Source organism: Helianthus annuus, chromosome 3 (assembly GCF_002127325.2).
Source record: "Helianthus annuus cultivar XRQ/B chromosome 3, HanXRQr2.0-SUNRISE, whole genome shotgun sequence".
NCBI classification, from domain to species: Eukaryota; Viridiplantae; Streptophyta; class Magnoliopsida; order Asterales; family Asteraceae; genus Helianthus; species Helianthus annuus.
The window spans coordinates 116,641,814-116,652,560 of NC_035435.2; positions in this window are offsets into that span (position 1 = coordinate 116,641,814).

The following is a 10,747-nucleotide window of genomic DNA, read 5'->3' on the forward strand; positions in this document are numbered from 1 at the left end:
ACCCCTTCATTGATGTTGCCAATGATTTGATCTGGTGGATGAGATTTCAAGAAGATGAGCTCTCCTTGGTATGGAACAATGGCATTGAGTGGTGAGGGATGCAGATGTATATCATCTGAGCTAACCACTTCTGGTGGCTTTGATGACCCAGCAGTGGCTTCAAAAGGTGGTGGCATAGGGGGTAAAGATGTGGACACCTGCTGACTTTGATCCACTGTTTGAGGACTTTTGTCAGTAGTGTTTGATGAGGTGGAAGCAGGGGTTAAAGAGCCACTTTGGTCAACAACTGTTGAGGTAGCAGTGGTTGAGCTTTGACAACTATTTTGAACAACTGATGCTCTTCCTATTGAAGCATACTTTTGAGGAATGATGATCTCATATCCATAGTCTGGTGATGAATCCTCTGATGGACTTGCACTATTAGTCTTGACAACAATATTTTCAAAAGTGAATATTTCATGATCAAACAATTCTGCAGGATTTGCAGGGATTTTCATTGATTAAAGTTCATTGAACTTTACATTCAAAGTCTCTTCCACTGCTTTGGTCCTTGTGTTGAACACTTTGTAGGCCTTAGCAGTGGTTGAGTATCCCAGGTGGTATCCCATATCAATTTTGGCTGCAAACTTTGAGATAGAATCTTTTAAGTTTAGAATGAAACATGGGCAACCAAAAACTTTGAAATATGAGATTAATGGCTTTATTTTATAGGGTTGATTAAAACTCTGTTTTGGACATAGCAAGCAGTGTTTACTGCCTCTGCCCAAAAAGTTAATGCAAACCTGAATCTGCAAGCATGGTTCTGGCAGCCTCAATCAGTGTTCTGTTCTTCCTTTCAACAACCCCATTTTGCTCTGGTGTTCTAGGGATGCTGTACTGCCTTACAATCCCTTTCTTCACACAGAAGGCATCCAACTCCTTATTTTTGAATTCTATGCCATTGTCACTCCTGAAGACTTTTACTGGAAGGTCAAATTGCTTTTCAACCTGTGTCACAAAGTCTTGCAAAATGCCTGCAGTCTCATCTTTTGAGTGTAAAAAGAAGGTCCATGTAAACCTAGAAAAGTCATCAACAATAACCAAACAATATTTCTTCTTTTTGAGACTCATGACTTGTACTAGGCCAAACATGTCCATGTGCAGCATTTGCAAACACTGGGTTGTTTTGGACTCTTCAATGGGCTTGAAAGAGCTTTTATGTTGTTTTCCTTTTAAACAGGAAACACAATGCTTAGGACATGAAAACATTTTTTGTGGTAAGCCTCTCACTAAGCCATTTTTTGAAATTTCATTGATTGTCTTGAGATTTGTGTGCCCCAGTCTTTTGTGCCATAACTCTGTCTTTTTGTTAGAGGCAGCTGAGAACAGACAGGCATCAGTTCTGGGACACTCTTTTGACATATCAACAATATAAACATTGCCACTTCTTTGAGCAACAAGTTTTGTTTTTCCTGATTTTATTATTGCTTCAATCTTTTCAACCATTTCTGGTCCAACAATCCTACAAAACTCCTTTGTGAAGAATGTCCCATACCCCTTGTCACTCATTTGTGAGACACTCAGGAGATTGAATTTCAGATTGTCTATTAGATTGACATTTTCAAATTTTATATTTCCAGACTGAACTGTACCAGACCCCAGAACTTTCCCTTTACTATTATTCCCAAAAGATATATCACCCCCTCCATGGATTTTGAAATATTTGAGTAGGGTTTTACATCCTGTCATGTGCCTGGAGCCTCCACTGTCTACATACCAAAGGTTATCTAAGCATGCAGAAGCTCCCTGCACATGAAGTAAAAGGATTAGTTCATTAAGGTTTCCAAAGCCAGTAAGGCTTTGGATCGGGTCTCAACAGTGTCTGGGATGATGACAGATGCATGGATAGTGGTTAGCTTAGGGGTTTGAACATTTTTGGGAATGTTTTTCTCTAACCACTGTTGAGGGTCTTGGCCAATCATCTGTTGATAACCAAAAGGATACCTGTTCACTTTGGGTTTAGAGGGCTTTTTGTAAGTCTCATAAACATGTGGGATCCTATGGTATGATGGTTATCCCTTACCTCTCTTGAATTGATTGGCAGGGGGTGCATCAGTCACCTGAACATCTCTTTGAACAGATGTTTGGTTCAGCTGTTTTGTGACAGCTGTTTGGACTGGCACAAACAGTGGTTGTTTCTTTGTGAATTTGACAAATGATGTTGATGGACTCAAAGATGTTTTTGTAGTGTACTCATTCTTTTTTATGTCAAAGTTCTTGAGATACACACATTCTTGAGTTTTGTGATTTTCTTTACCACAGATGGTGTAGCTTTCAGCAGGTACAATGATGCTTGTTTTGTTTATATCATATGCTTTTAGATGAAAACAGTCTTTTGTTTGATAATTCTTCTTTTCACAGAATTCACAAAACAAGTTTTTGATCTTTTCTCTTTTCTTCCTTTTCTCATATTCCTTTGCAACAGAGTTTTGAACCACTGTTGGAATATCTTCGATAGGAATGACCTTTGCTTTTGGAGCTTTTACACCATCAGTGGTTGTGAAATCCATTGGTTTGAAATTTTCCAAGATATCACACTCATCAGACCATGTGGGTTTAAATTGGTATTTCTCAATTTCCTCAAAAGTTGAGAATCCCACAGGTCTTTCCAGAGTAATTTTGTTACCAAGTTTGTCAGTTATTTTAACCTCTTGGCCATCTTTGTTGGTTGGAATTATCTCAGTTGGACCAGCTTGTTTTCCAGCAGTGTTTTCAAGATCATCATATTTTCTATGTCCAATACCAAACTTAACATTGCTTTCAAGCTGTTTTGCAAGCATAACCTCATACCCTTTACAAGACTCCACCCATCTTTCACAGGTGATCTGGGTAGACTCCAACTCCTTTTTGCAAACTTGGTATTTTTCTACCATAGTTTGGAGTTGAGTTTTGGTTATGCTCTGCTCCTCTTTTAAACTGCTGATTTCTTTATCTTTTTCAGCCAATTTGTTTCTAAGTTCTTTTAATGACTTTTCAAATTTGACTTCATCAGACAAGACTTTATCCCTAAGGTTTTCATTTACCTCTTTGATGTTACCAAATGCAATAATACATTTGTCTGAACACAGTTTTTCAAGAACATGAGGGGTTACCTTGGCAGCAGCCATCATGGCAGAATTACATTGATGATCATCATCTTCATCAGCTCTCCCTTCTCCCTCACCAGATCAAAGCATCTTAGGGGCCATTCTAAGGTGCCCATGGTTTTACAAAACCATGGGTGCACATGTACGGTTGAGATCGAAGCATGGTTTTCGATGAACGATCTTAACGGTCCTAAGAAATCTATAAATACCCCACCCCTTTCATTCTCAAACCCACTTGATTTCTAAGATTTCTCTAAGTTGAAGTGTTAATCACTTCATACCTGAGAATACTTGGAAAATCAAACTTTCTTGGACCCTTTGTAAGTATTCTTTCGTTCCTTTATGCGTTTTTAGCTTAAAAGTCAAACTGCGTTTGACTTTCTCCATTGACCAGTCTATGGTCAATGCGAAGTTCGTTTGAACTTCATAACATGAGCGTAATCAAGATGGTTATAGTCCCTAGTGACTATACCTACTGATTACCACGTTATCTAGGCTTAGTGACGAGTCGTAGTTTCGGCCAAAATGCGTATTCTTGCGTATTTTGTAACCAAACTACTTTTAGGTATCAAAACCGTTTGCTTTGATACCAAACATGTTCTCAAACTTCGTTAAACATGTTTTAACATGTTTACCTCATCACTTTTCGGTTTAGTGCTTATGTTGGGTCGTAAGGTAAGCGATCTAAACAATCGCTTATACTTTCGAACCCAACCCGTTTGGTCGATCATTAGGATCCGACCAAACACATTAGGTGACCATAGTTGCATAGGGAATAACCTTCCGAGGTTATACCTTATGGTCACGTCGTTTAGTTAGTTATATGATAGGTAGTTTATATGCCTTAGGAAAATTACCAAAAATGCCCTTTTACGCCAAAATTCATTTTAAGCATATGTAACATAATTTTTTACATGTAAACTGATTAGGCAACTATATTAGACATGTTAAGGCATATTTTACTTGTCATTGGACCAGTTAGGTGGTCCAAACGCGTTTTTCGCAAACGATGCTATAAAGTAGCGAAAGCTACCTAAAGGGGTCATTTTGGGTCGTAAGCACTTAGGATAGTTACCTATATTAGGTTTACAAAACAACATTTTATCCTATCTTCCGATTTAGGTCTGTTTATTTACATAGTTACCTATATTAGGTGCCATTTGATTCCTTGATCCCTCTAGCTTTGCTTGGTTGTTGTTGTTCAAGACTTCTAAGCACCCTCAAGTGAGTACATAGACCCCACTTTTACTATTTTTCAAACGTTTTGGGGTGAAACACATGTGCCTACTTGTTACTTTCATGCTTTCCATGTTTTCATATCATATGCTTGTTATGTTCATTAGTACACTTATAGTACATGATTTCATTGTGTTTTTGCTACGTATGTCCTTTGTTGCATACTTAGTACATCGTTTTACATTTCATTTTATGCTATGTATGTCCATTTAATTGCGCATACTTAGTACATTGTTTTACATTACATTTCACGCTATGTATGTCCATTTATTGCATACTTAGTGCATTGTTTTACATCACATGCTTACATTTTGGTATGCAATTTAACAGTACCGCATAGATATTTGTATCAGTAGAGCATGCATTTATTCCACAAAACATAACTTTCATTTAAACTGTGTTTTACCTCAATACCTTGTTTTGTGCATTTTACCTATGGTTTAGTTGATATATTTCACTTGCCATACATATCATTTGGTTACACATTTCATGATTTACATTTGACACAAACATTTTGACATGGTTTACACAACAACATTTGACAATTGGTTTAAACATGAACAATTTACATTGGTGGTTTGTTTGGTTAAGTGATTTGAGTAATGAGGCGTGTGTAATATAATACAAGCATGGTGGATACGCCGCTGGTACTTCCTATATATAAGTGCTTGTAGGATATTATATATCGTAGCATTATTTAAATCATTTCAATTTAGACATATTACATTTTACATAAACAACATATTTTCACAAGACATTGTTTTACAAAACAGTTTATTTTATATAACTCATTTTACTTGGTTATTTAATTAACCATACATCTTTCTTTTACATATAATTTGATTTCTTATCGAGTTTTCATATGATTTATAAAAGAAAACACTTAACAAGATTCATGACTACTTTTTATTAAACATTTCTTTAAAAACTAAGTCATGAATCCCATTTTCACAAAACCTATGTATCTCATAGGCATTTTTATGCTGACGTACCTATTTTCACATGTGTTTCAGGAGTTGTTGTATAGGTTTGATTCAAGATACACTAGGGTGGACTCGGGCCTTAGTGACATAAAAGAAGCAAGATTAGTTTTGTTTCAGTTGTTTACGACAGTGTAACTCTCTTGTATGATAAATAAAACATAACTTTAATTACCATGGTTATGAAACAATAATTCTGTTATAACACTCCCTGACGTTTCCGCCACGTTTTGTTGTTTTACGTCGGCGGGGTGTGACAGAAAAGTTTGTATCAGAGCCAATGGTTATAGGGAATTAGGTTATTAGTAATGCTTTGACCTAGACTATAACCGTCACACCCTGATATTTCCACGTATTACCGGTGGGCCCGGTGGGGAGTATCGTGACGTAGTTTATATCATCATAGTCAAACAACACAAATTAAATGCACAGCGTAAGCAAAAGATAGATTTTATTTCAACCAAATAAAAGTGTAATATTAAGTATCACATCATGGTCGAGTAATATCCACAGGAGGATCAAAAATAAAGAGGAAACTTTGTTCAACAGACTTAATGCATCCAAGCTTGCGAGACTCTTATTGATGCTAAGGAGAGGCCAGCCTATTACGAGTACTACCTACACTTAACCTTTTTGGGAAAATACGTCAGTTTGCACTGGTAAATACAATTGAACTGACTCATTTTGAAAAGGGTTAAAATTGATTTGAATGCACATGGCACAAAAAGATTTTTATAACTTCGGATAATTATTTGAATATAAACTTGTAAAAGAATTACATGTTTCTTATGCGTTCAGTAGTCCGGGTTTACACCGGGTTAGAGATCAATAGACACACCACATGATATAGTCCCACGGCGGTTAATCCCGAAACCGGCGGTTATACCTTATTATTTATTTATGCACTAACGGGTGTACGCCTACACCTGCGTGCTTAGGTCGTGGCCATTTCTTAAAATGATGCTAAGGATATCCGGGACATGGTCATTAAGCCCCCAAAGGCTTTAAGCAAACAAAACAATTTTAACGGGTCATTTCAATGATTTAACCTTCGTTTGATTAAAGATTCAATGCCCGACCAAGCGGTATTTTATATACCGTACCCCAAGCCCGTATAGGGAAAATAAGTTAAAAATATTTACCTTTGCAAGTAAAATCACAACAAGCAAGTGCACGTAGCTTTTACCGGTTCTCCTATTCTGGAACAAAGGTTTACAATAACCTATTAGATTTCTAACGGGTCTTTAATTTAGCCTAAGCTTAGACCGGTTAGTTATAAAGAAAGATACGGTTCAAACGCATGACAAAGCGAAGACCGTTTCAGAATGTGATTTTGACCCAACAAGCTTGTATGCTTGTTTAATATGGGTAACTTAAACACATTCTGGATTCTAAGACAAAAATGTTATGGTTTGACCCGTTTCGGCTAACATGTGCAAACTAGTTACATAAGCCGATCCGAACGCGAATACTGCGTAACGGGTAACCAGAAGAGTCATACACAGGTTTCCTAGGTTAACATGCCTTAAATATGTTGTGACATCAATAAGATATCTTCTATTATGGCCAAAATGATTTTAAACTCAAACTATGCCCCGAAAGGGCATTTTGGTCATTTAAAAGGTTATAAAAGAGTTTAATTAGTAATCTGAGTTACAGGTCTGATTTATTCAGTAAATATACTTAATTTATCAAGTTATAACAGGAGGGTATCATCTATATGTGAAATTTATTAGTTATAACCATACTATGCACCATAGGGGCATTTTGGTAATTTCACATAAGCCTAAAAGGTCAAAACTGGAAATCTGAGTTTAAAACTTTTGCTTACTGTTAAAGTATAAAAATTTACTGAATATATCAGTAGGCATTGATCTTTATATGTTTAAAATAGTTTGGATCCATACTATGCGTTAAAAACGATTAAAAAGGCGATTTGGAGCCATTTCCGGGTTTTCAAAGGAAAGCTGATATTTTTATAATCCAGAAGGCTCAAAATAATTTATTTATCATATTAGATCAGTAGAAAAAGGTTTGGTATCAAAAGGATTTGTAAAACTCATTTTATAGCCCGAAAGGGCAAAACCGGCAGTAACCGAAATAAGCTTAGAACTCTAAGTTATGCTCAACCTAAAAATAATTAAAAATATCTAAAAATCCCAAAATATTATTTTATATCAGTAGGTATAAAGTTTGATATCAAAAATTGGGTTTAGATATGCTATATGCTAATTATGCCATTTACTTCACAAAAAGCTTTCTAATTAAGCTAATGAGCATAACTCCTAATCTAGACCTCAAACTGATGTCAAATTTTTATGTACGAGTTTATAAATCAGTAACTAAGGTGTCTACTCCTTTACTTTTTCAAAAATCATATTTTAAGGTGAAAAGGGCATAATAGCCAACATTTAAGCAATTAACGGAAACATGCATGTGAATCAGATAACTAATGAATCAGGTTGTATAATCTCAGAGAGTTATACTAACATGAAACCTAGTCCTAAATAAGCTCTAAGGCATTTCTAAACCATGTTTAAACGGGTCAGAACTAAAAGTCAAAGCAGAAGTCAAACTATGCGACTTTCGGTCCCGAACCGAGCCTAAACTGAGAATTGTCGGGTTGAACATGTTTAGACATGTTCTTACATCAATTACCAAGTTATATTAATGATAAAACAGGTTGCATGGATCCTACATTGCTAATTATGCATTTATTTGAACTTAAGCTTTCTGTTGACTTTTTAAGATCAAGTTTAACCCGACAATTGACCTAGTTAGAGTGGGAATCAGAGGGTACCTGTTTTGGTAAAAAAATTACCGAAGTAATTAAGTGATCAAATTAGTTAAGTGAGGTAGTGTGCTAAAAGTGTGTTTTCAGGATACGGCTCAGGATATTGAGCTGTATCTACGATCAAACTATGAGCAAAAAGTAAAGGAAATGACACGAGATGTACGAGGAAAGCCCTTGATCAATGTAGATCGCCGGCATAAAACCTCGGGAGCTGACAATCGCAGCTGCCTTGTTCTTCTTATTGCTTTCAACTTCAGGATACAGTGCACGATATGATACGGATCAACTAAGTGTTACAATGAGATTTGAGTACAAGTGTTTGTGTGTAATGGTTGCTAGTAACTAGAGAGCAAAGTGTGCGAAAGAGTGTATGTTACTTAATCTGATCCGATCAATCTATTTATAGTAAAAAGAAAGCAACCAACCATCCTATTATTTTGGGATCCAGCGAATATTCCACATATGAACGTTGCAGTCCACATCTTCCGGCTTCAACGTCTTTTATCTAACTGATTTGCCCGAGTCTCGAGTGGAAGAAGTCCACTTGAACGTTGGAGACTTATACCCTTTAATCTGCACGTGGTTAAATCAGTTACTACCAGGATATCGTATCAGGATGTTACCAATATCCTGATCCGGTATCCTGATTTCAAATAAACAATCAAAAGCAGAATATTAATCAGGATATGTGTTCAGAAAATGGCCCATAACAATTGTCCCCAAAATATATTTGTTGGTATACCAATCCAACGGATATATTTTAAAGCTTATCTCGTGAATCGAGGCAATTAATATGATTGGACTCTTGAAGTGACAGTGTGCAACTTCCCACGCGCTTTCTACTCGATGGCTATCCATTTAGCCCCTATATCTTCTCTCTTCTTGTTTGATAAACCACCATCTTCACCGGAATCTTCAGGTAAATTCCCTCTCATTCTTTCTTCTCTGTTTTTTTCCCACAGAAATCCCTCATGGCTAGTAGAACCAGATCCCACACAGGCGATTCAATCCCGACTGTTGAAGCCCAAAACCTTCTTAAAGAGCCCGAGAAAGAGGTCTGTTCATTCGACAATGCTGACATTGCTGCCCTGCAAGCTTCCGGCGCTTTCCCTGTCGGTACAATCATCCGCCCTTTCAACAGAGAAGTCCGATCGAACTTTTCTTCCAACGAATGGGTGTGCTTCTTGGCCTACCCTTTCTCTATCGGACTCCGATACCCCTTTCCGGCCTTTATATCCTGTTTCTTCAAACTCACCGGTCTTAGTTATGCCCAAACCATGCCCATGGTTTGGCGCGTGCTAGTGACCTTGGATCAAATCAGATCTTGTTTTATCCCTAACCTTTACATTGAAAATCTCCTGATAGCCTACCGCTTTCGTTCTCATGGCAACAGTCGTTTTCTCCTTTTTTCAACCTCCAAAAACCCTCTCGTTCTTAAAGCCACAAAGAACAAGGAAAAATGGCAACGAAAGTTCTTTTTCGTAAAAAGGGATTCTATCATTGGAGGTTTTGATCTTCCAGTGAAGTGGTTAACTTCAGGTAGGATTTAGGGTTTTAGGAATATCCCCAACCGTATCCTGAAGTTATATCCTGAACTGACATCTCTATTTCTTATGTAGCAAATTTCAAAGAACTAGCCCCCCCCCAAGCGCTGAATCTGAGAATCAAAAGCATTTAGCAACTTCCAGAAAGTGAGAGAACTTTTTCTCTGTCATTTACAAGTTCAAGCCAAAGATCCAGCTCCGACATGTCTGGTAAGTACATTAATATACATGAAACAAATATAATAACTTATAAATACTCAAGGGTTAGATGTTTTTCCCTTTTATGTAGCACCAGTCAAAGCTCCAGAGGTCTTCGATCTCGATGAATTGGATAGCTACTCCGCTCCCATCTCGGTGAAGAAGGAACCAAGCCCTAAAGCTCCCACGTCTTCCAGGCCCAGCAGTTCGAAAGCCGTTACTATTCCCAAGCCTCCTCCAGCCACCAGGACTCGTGCTCTCAGTGCCCGGAAGAGGAAGGAAACAGATTCTCCGGCTACCTCCGAGACTTTCCAATACGAGAACTATGGATTCAATGAAGCCAGTGGGTTCATGACTTCATTTCTTAATCAGGTAAAAATCCTCATCTGATATCCTTCACATGTATGTTAACTATTATCCTGGATATTTTATACATATGTTGATACCTGTGCTTTTGGTTGTAGGGCTTGGAACGTCTCAGGTTCCTTTACGAGGAGGCGTGTGGGCTTAACAAGATGCTGGAGGCTAAGCTCAAGAAAGCTGAAGTCACCATTGCTGACCAAGGGATGATCACCGCCGCCAAGTCTCAGCATTATGAAGATAAATTCAAGGTTATGACCCAGGAGCACCAAGCCGCTATTCACAAGGCCAATGAGGATGCCCAAGCCAAGCTGGATGCTGCCCGTCTCCAATACCAACAGGATATGAGTTCCTACCGGGATGGCCTCAAAGGATCCGTTGTTGTTTCCCTTCTGCAAGCCAGGCTAAGGATGGCCTATGAAGCCAAGGCCTTGGGCTTTGAATGCCCTTCATGGAATGTCAAGGCCTGGGAAGCGAAACTAACGGATCTCAAAGGCACTCCTGTGGAAC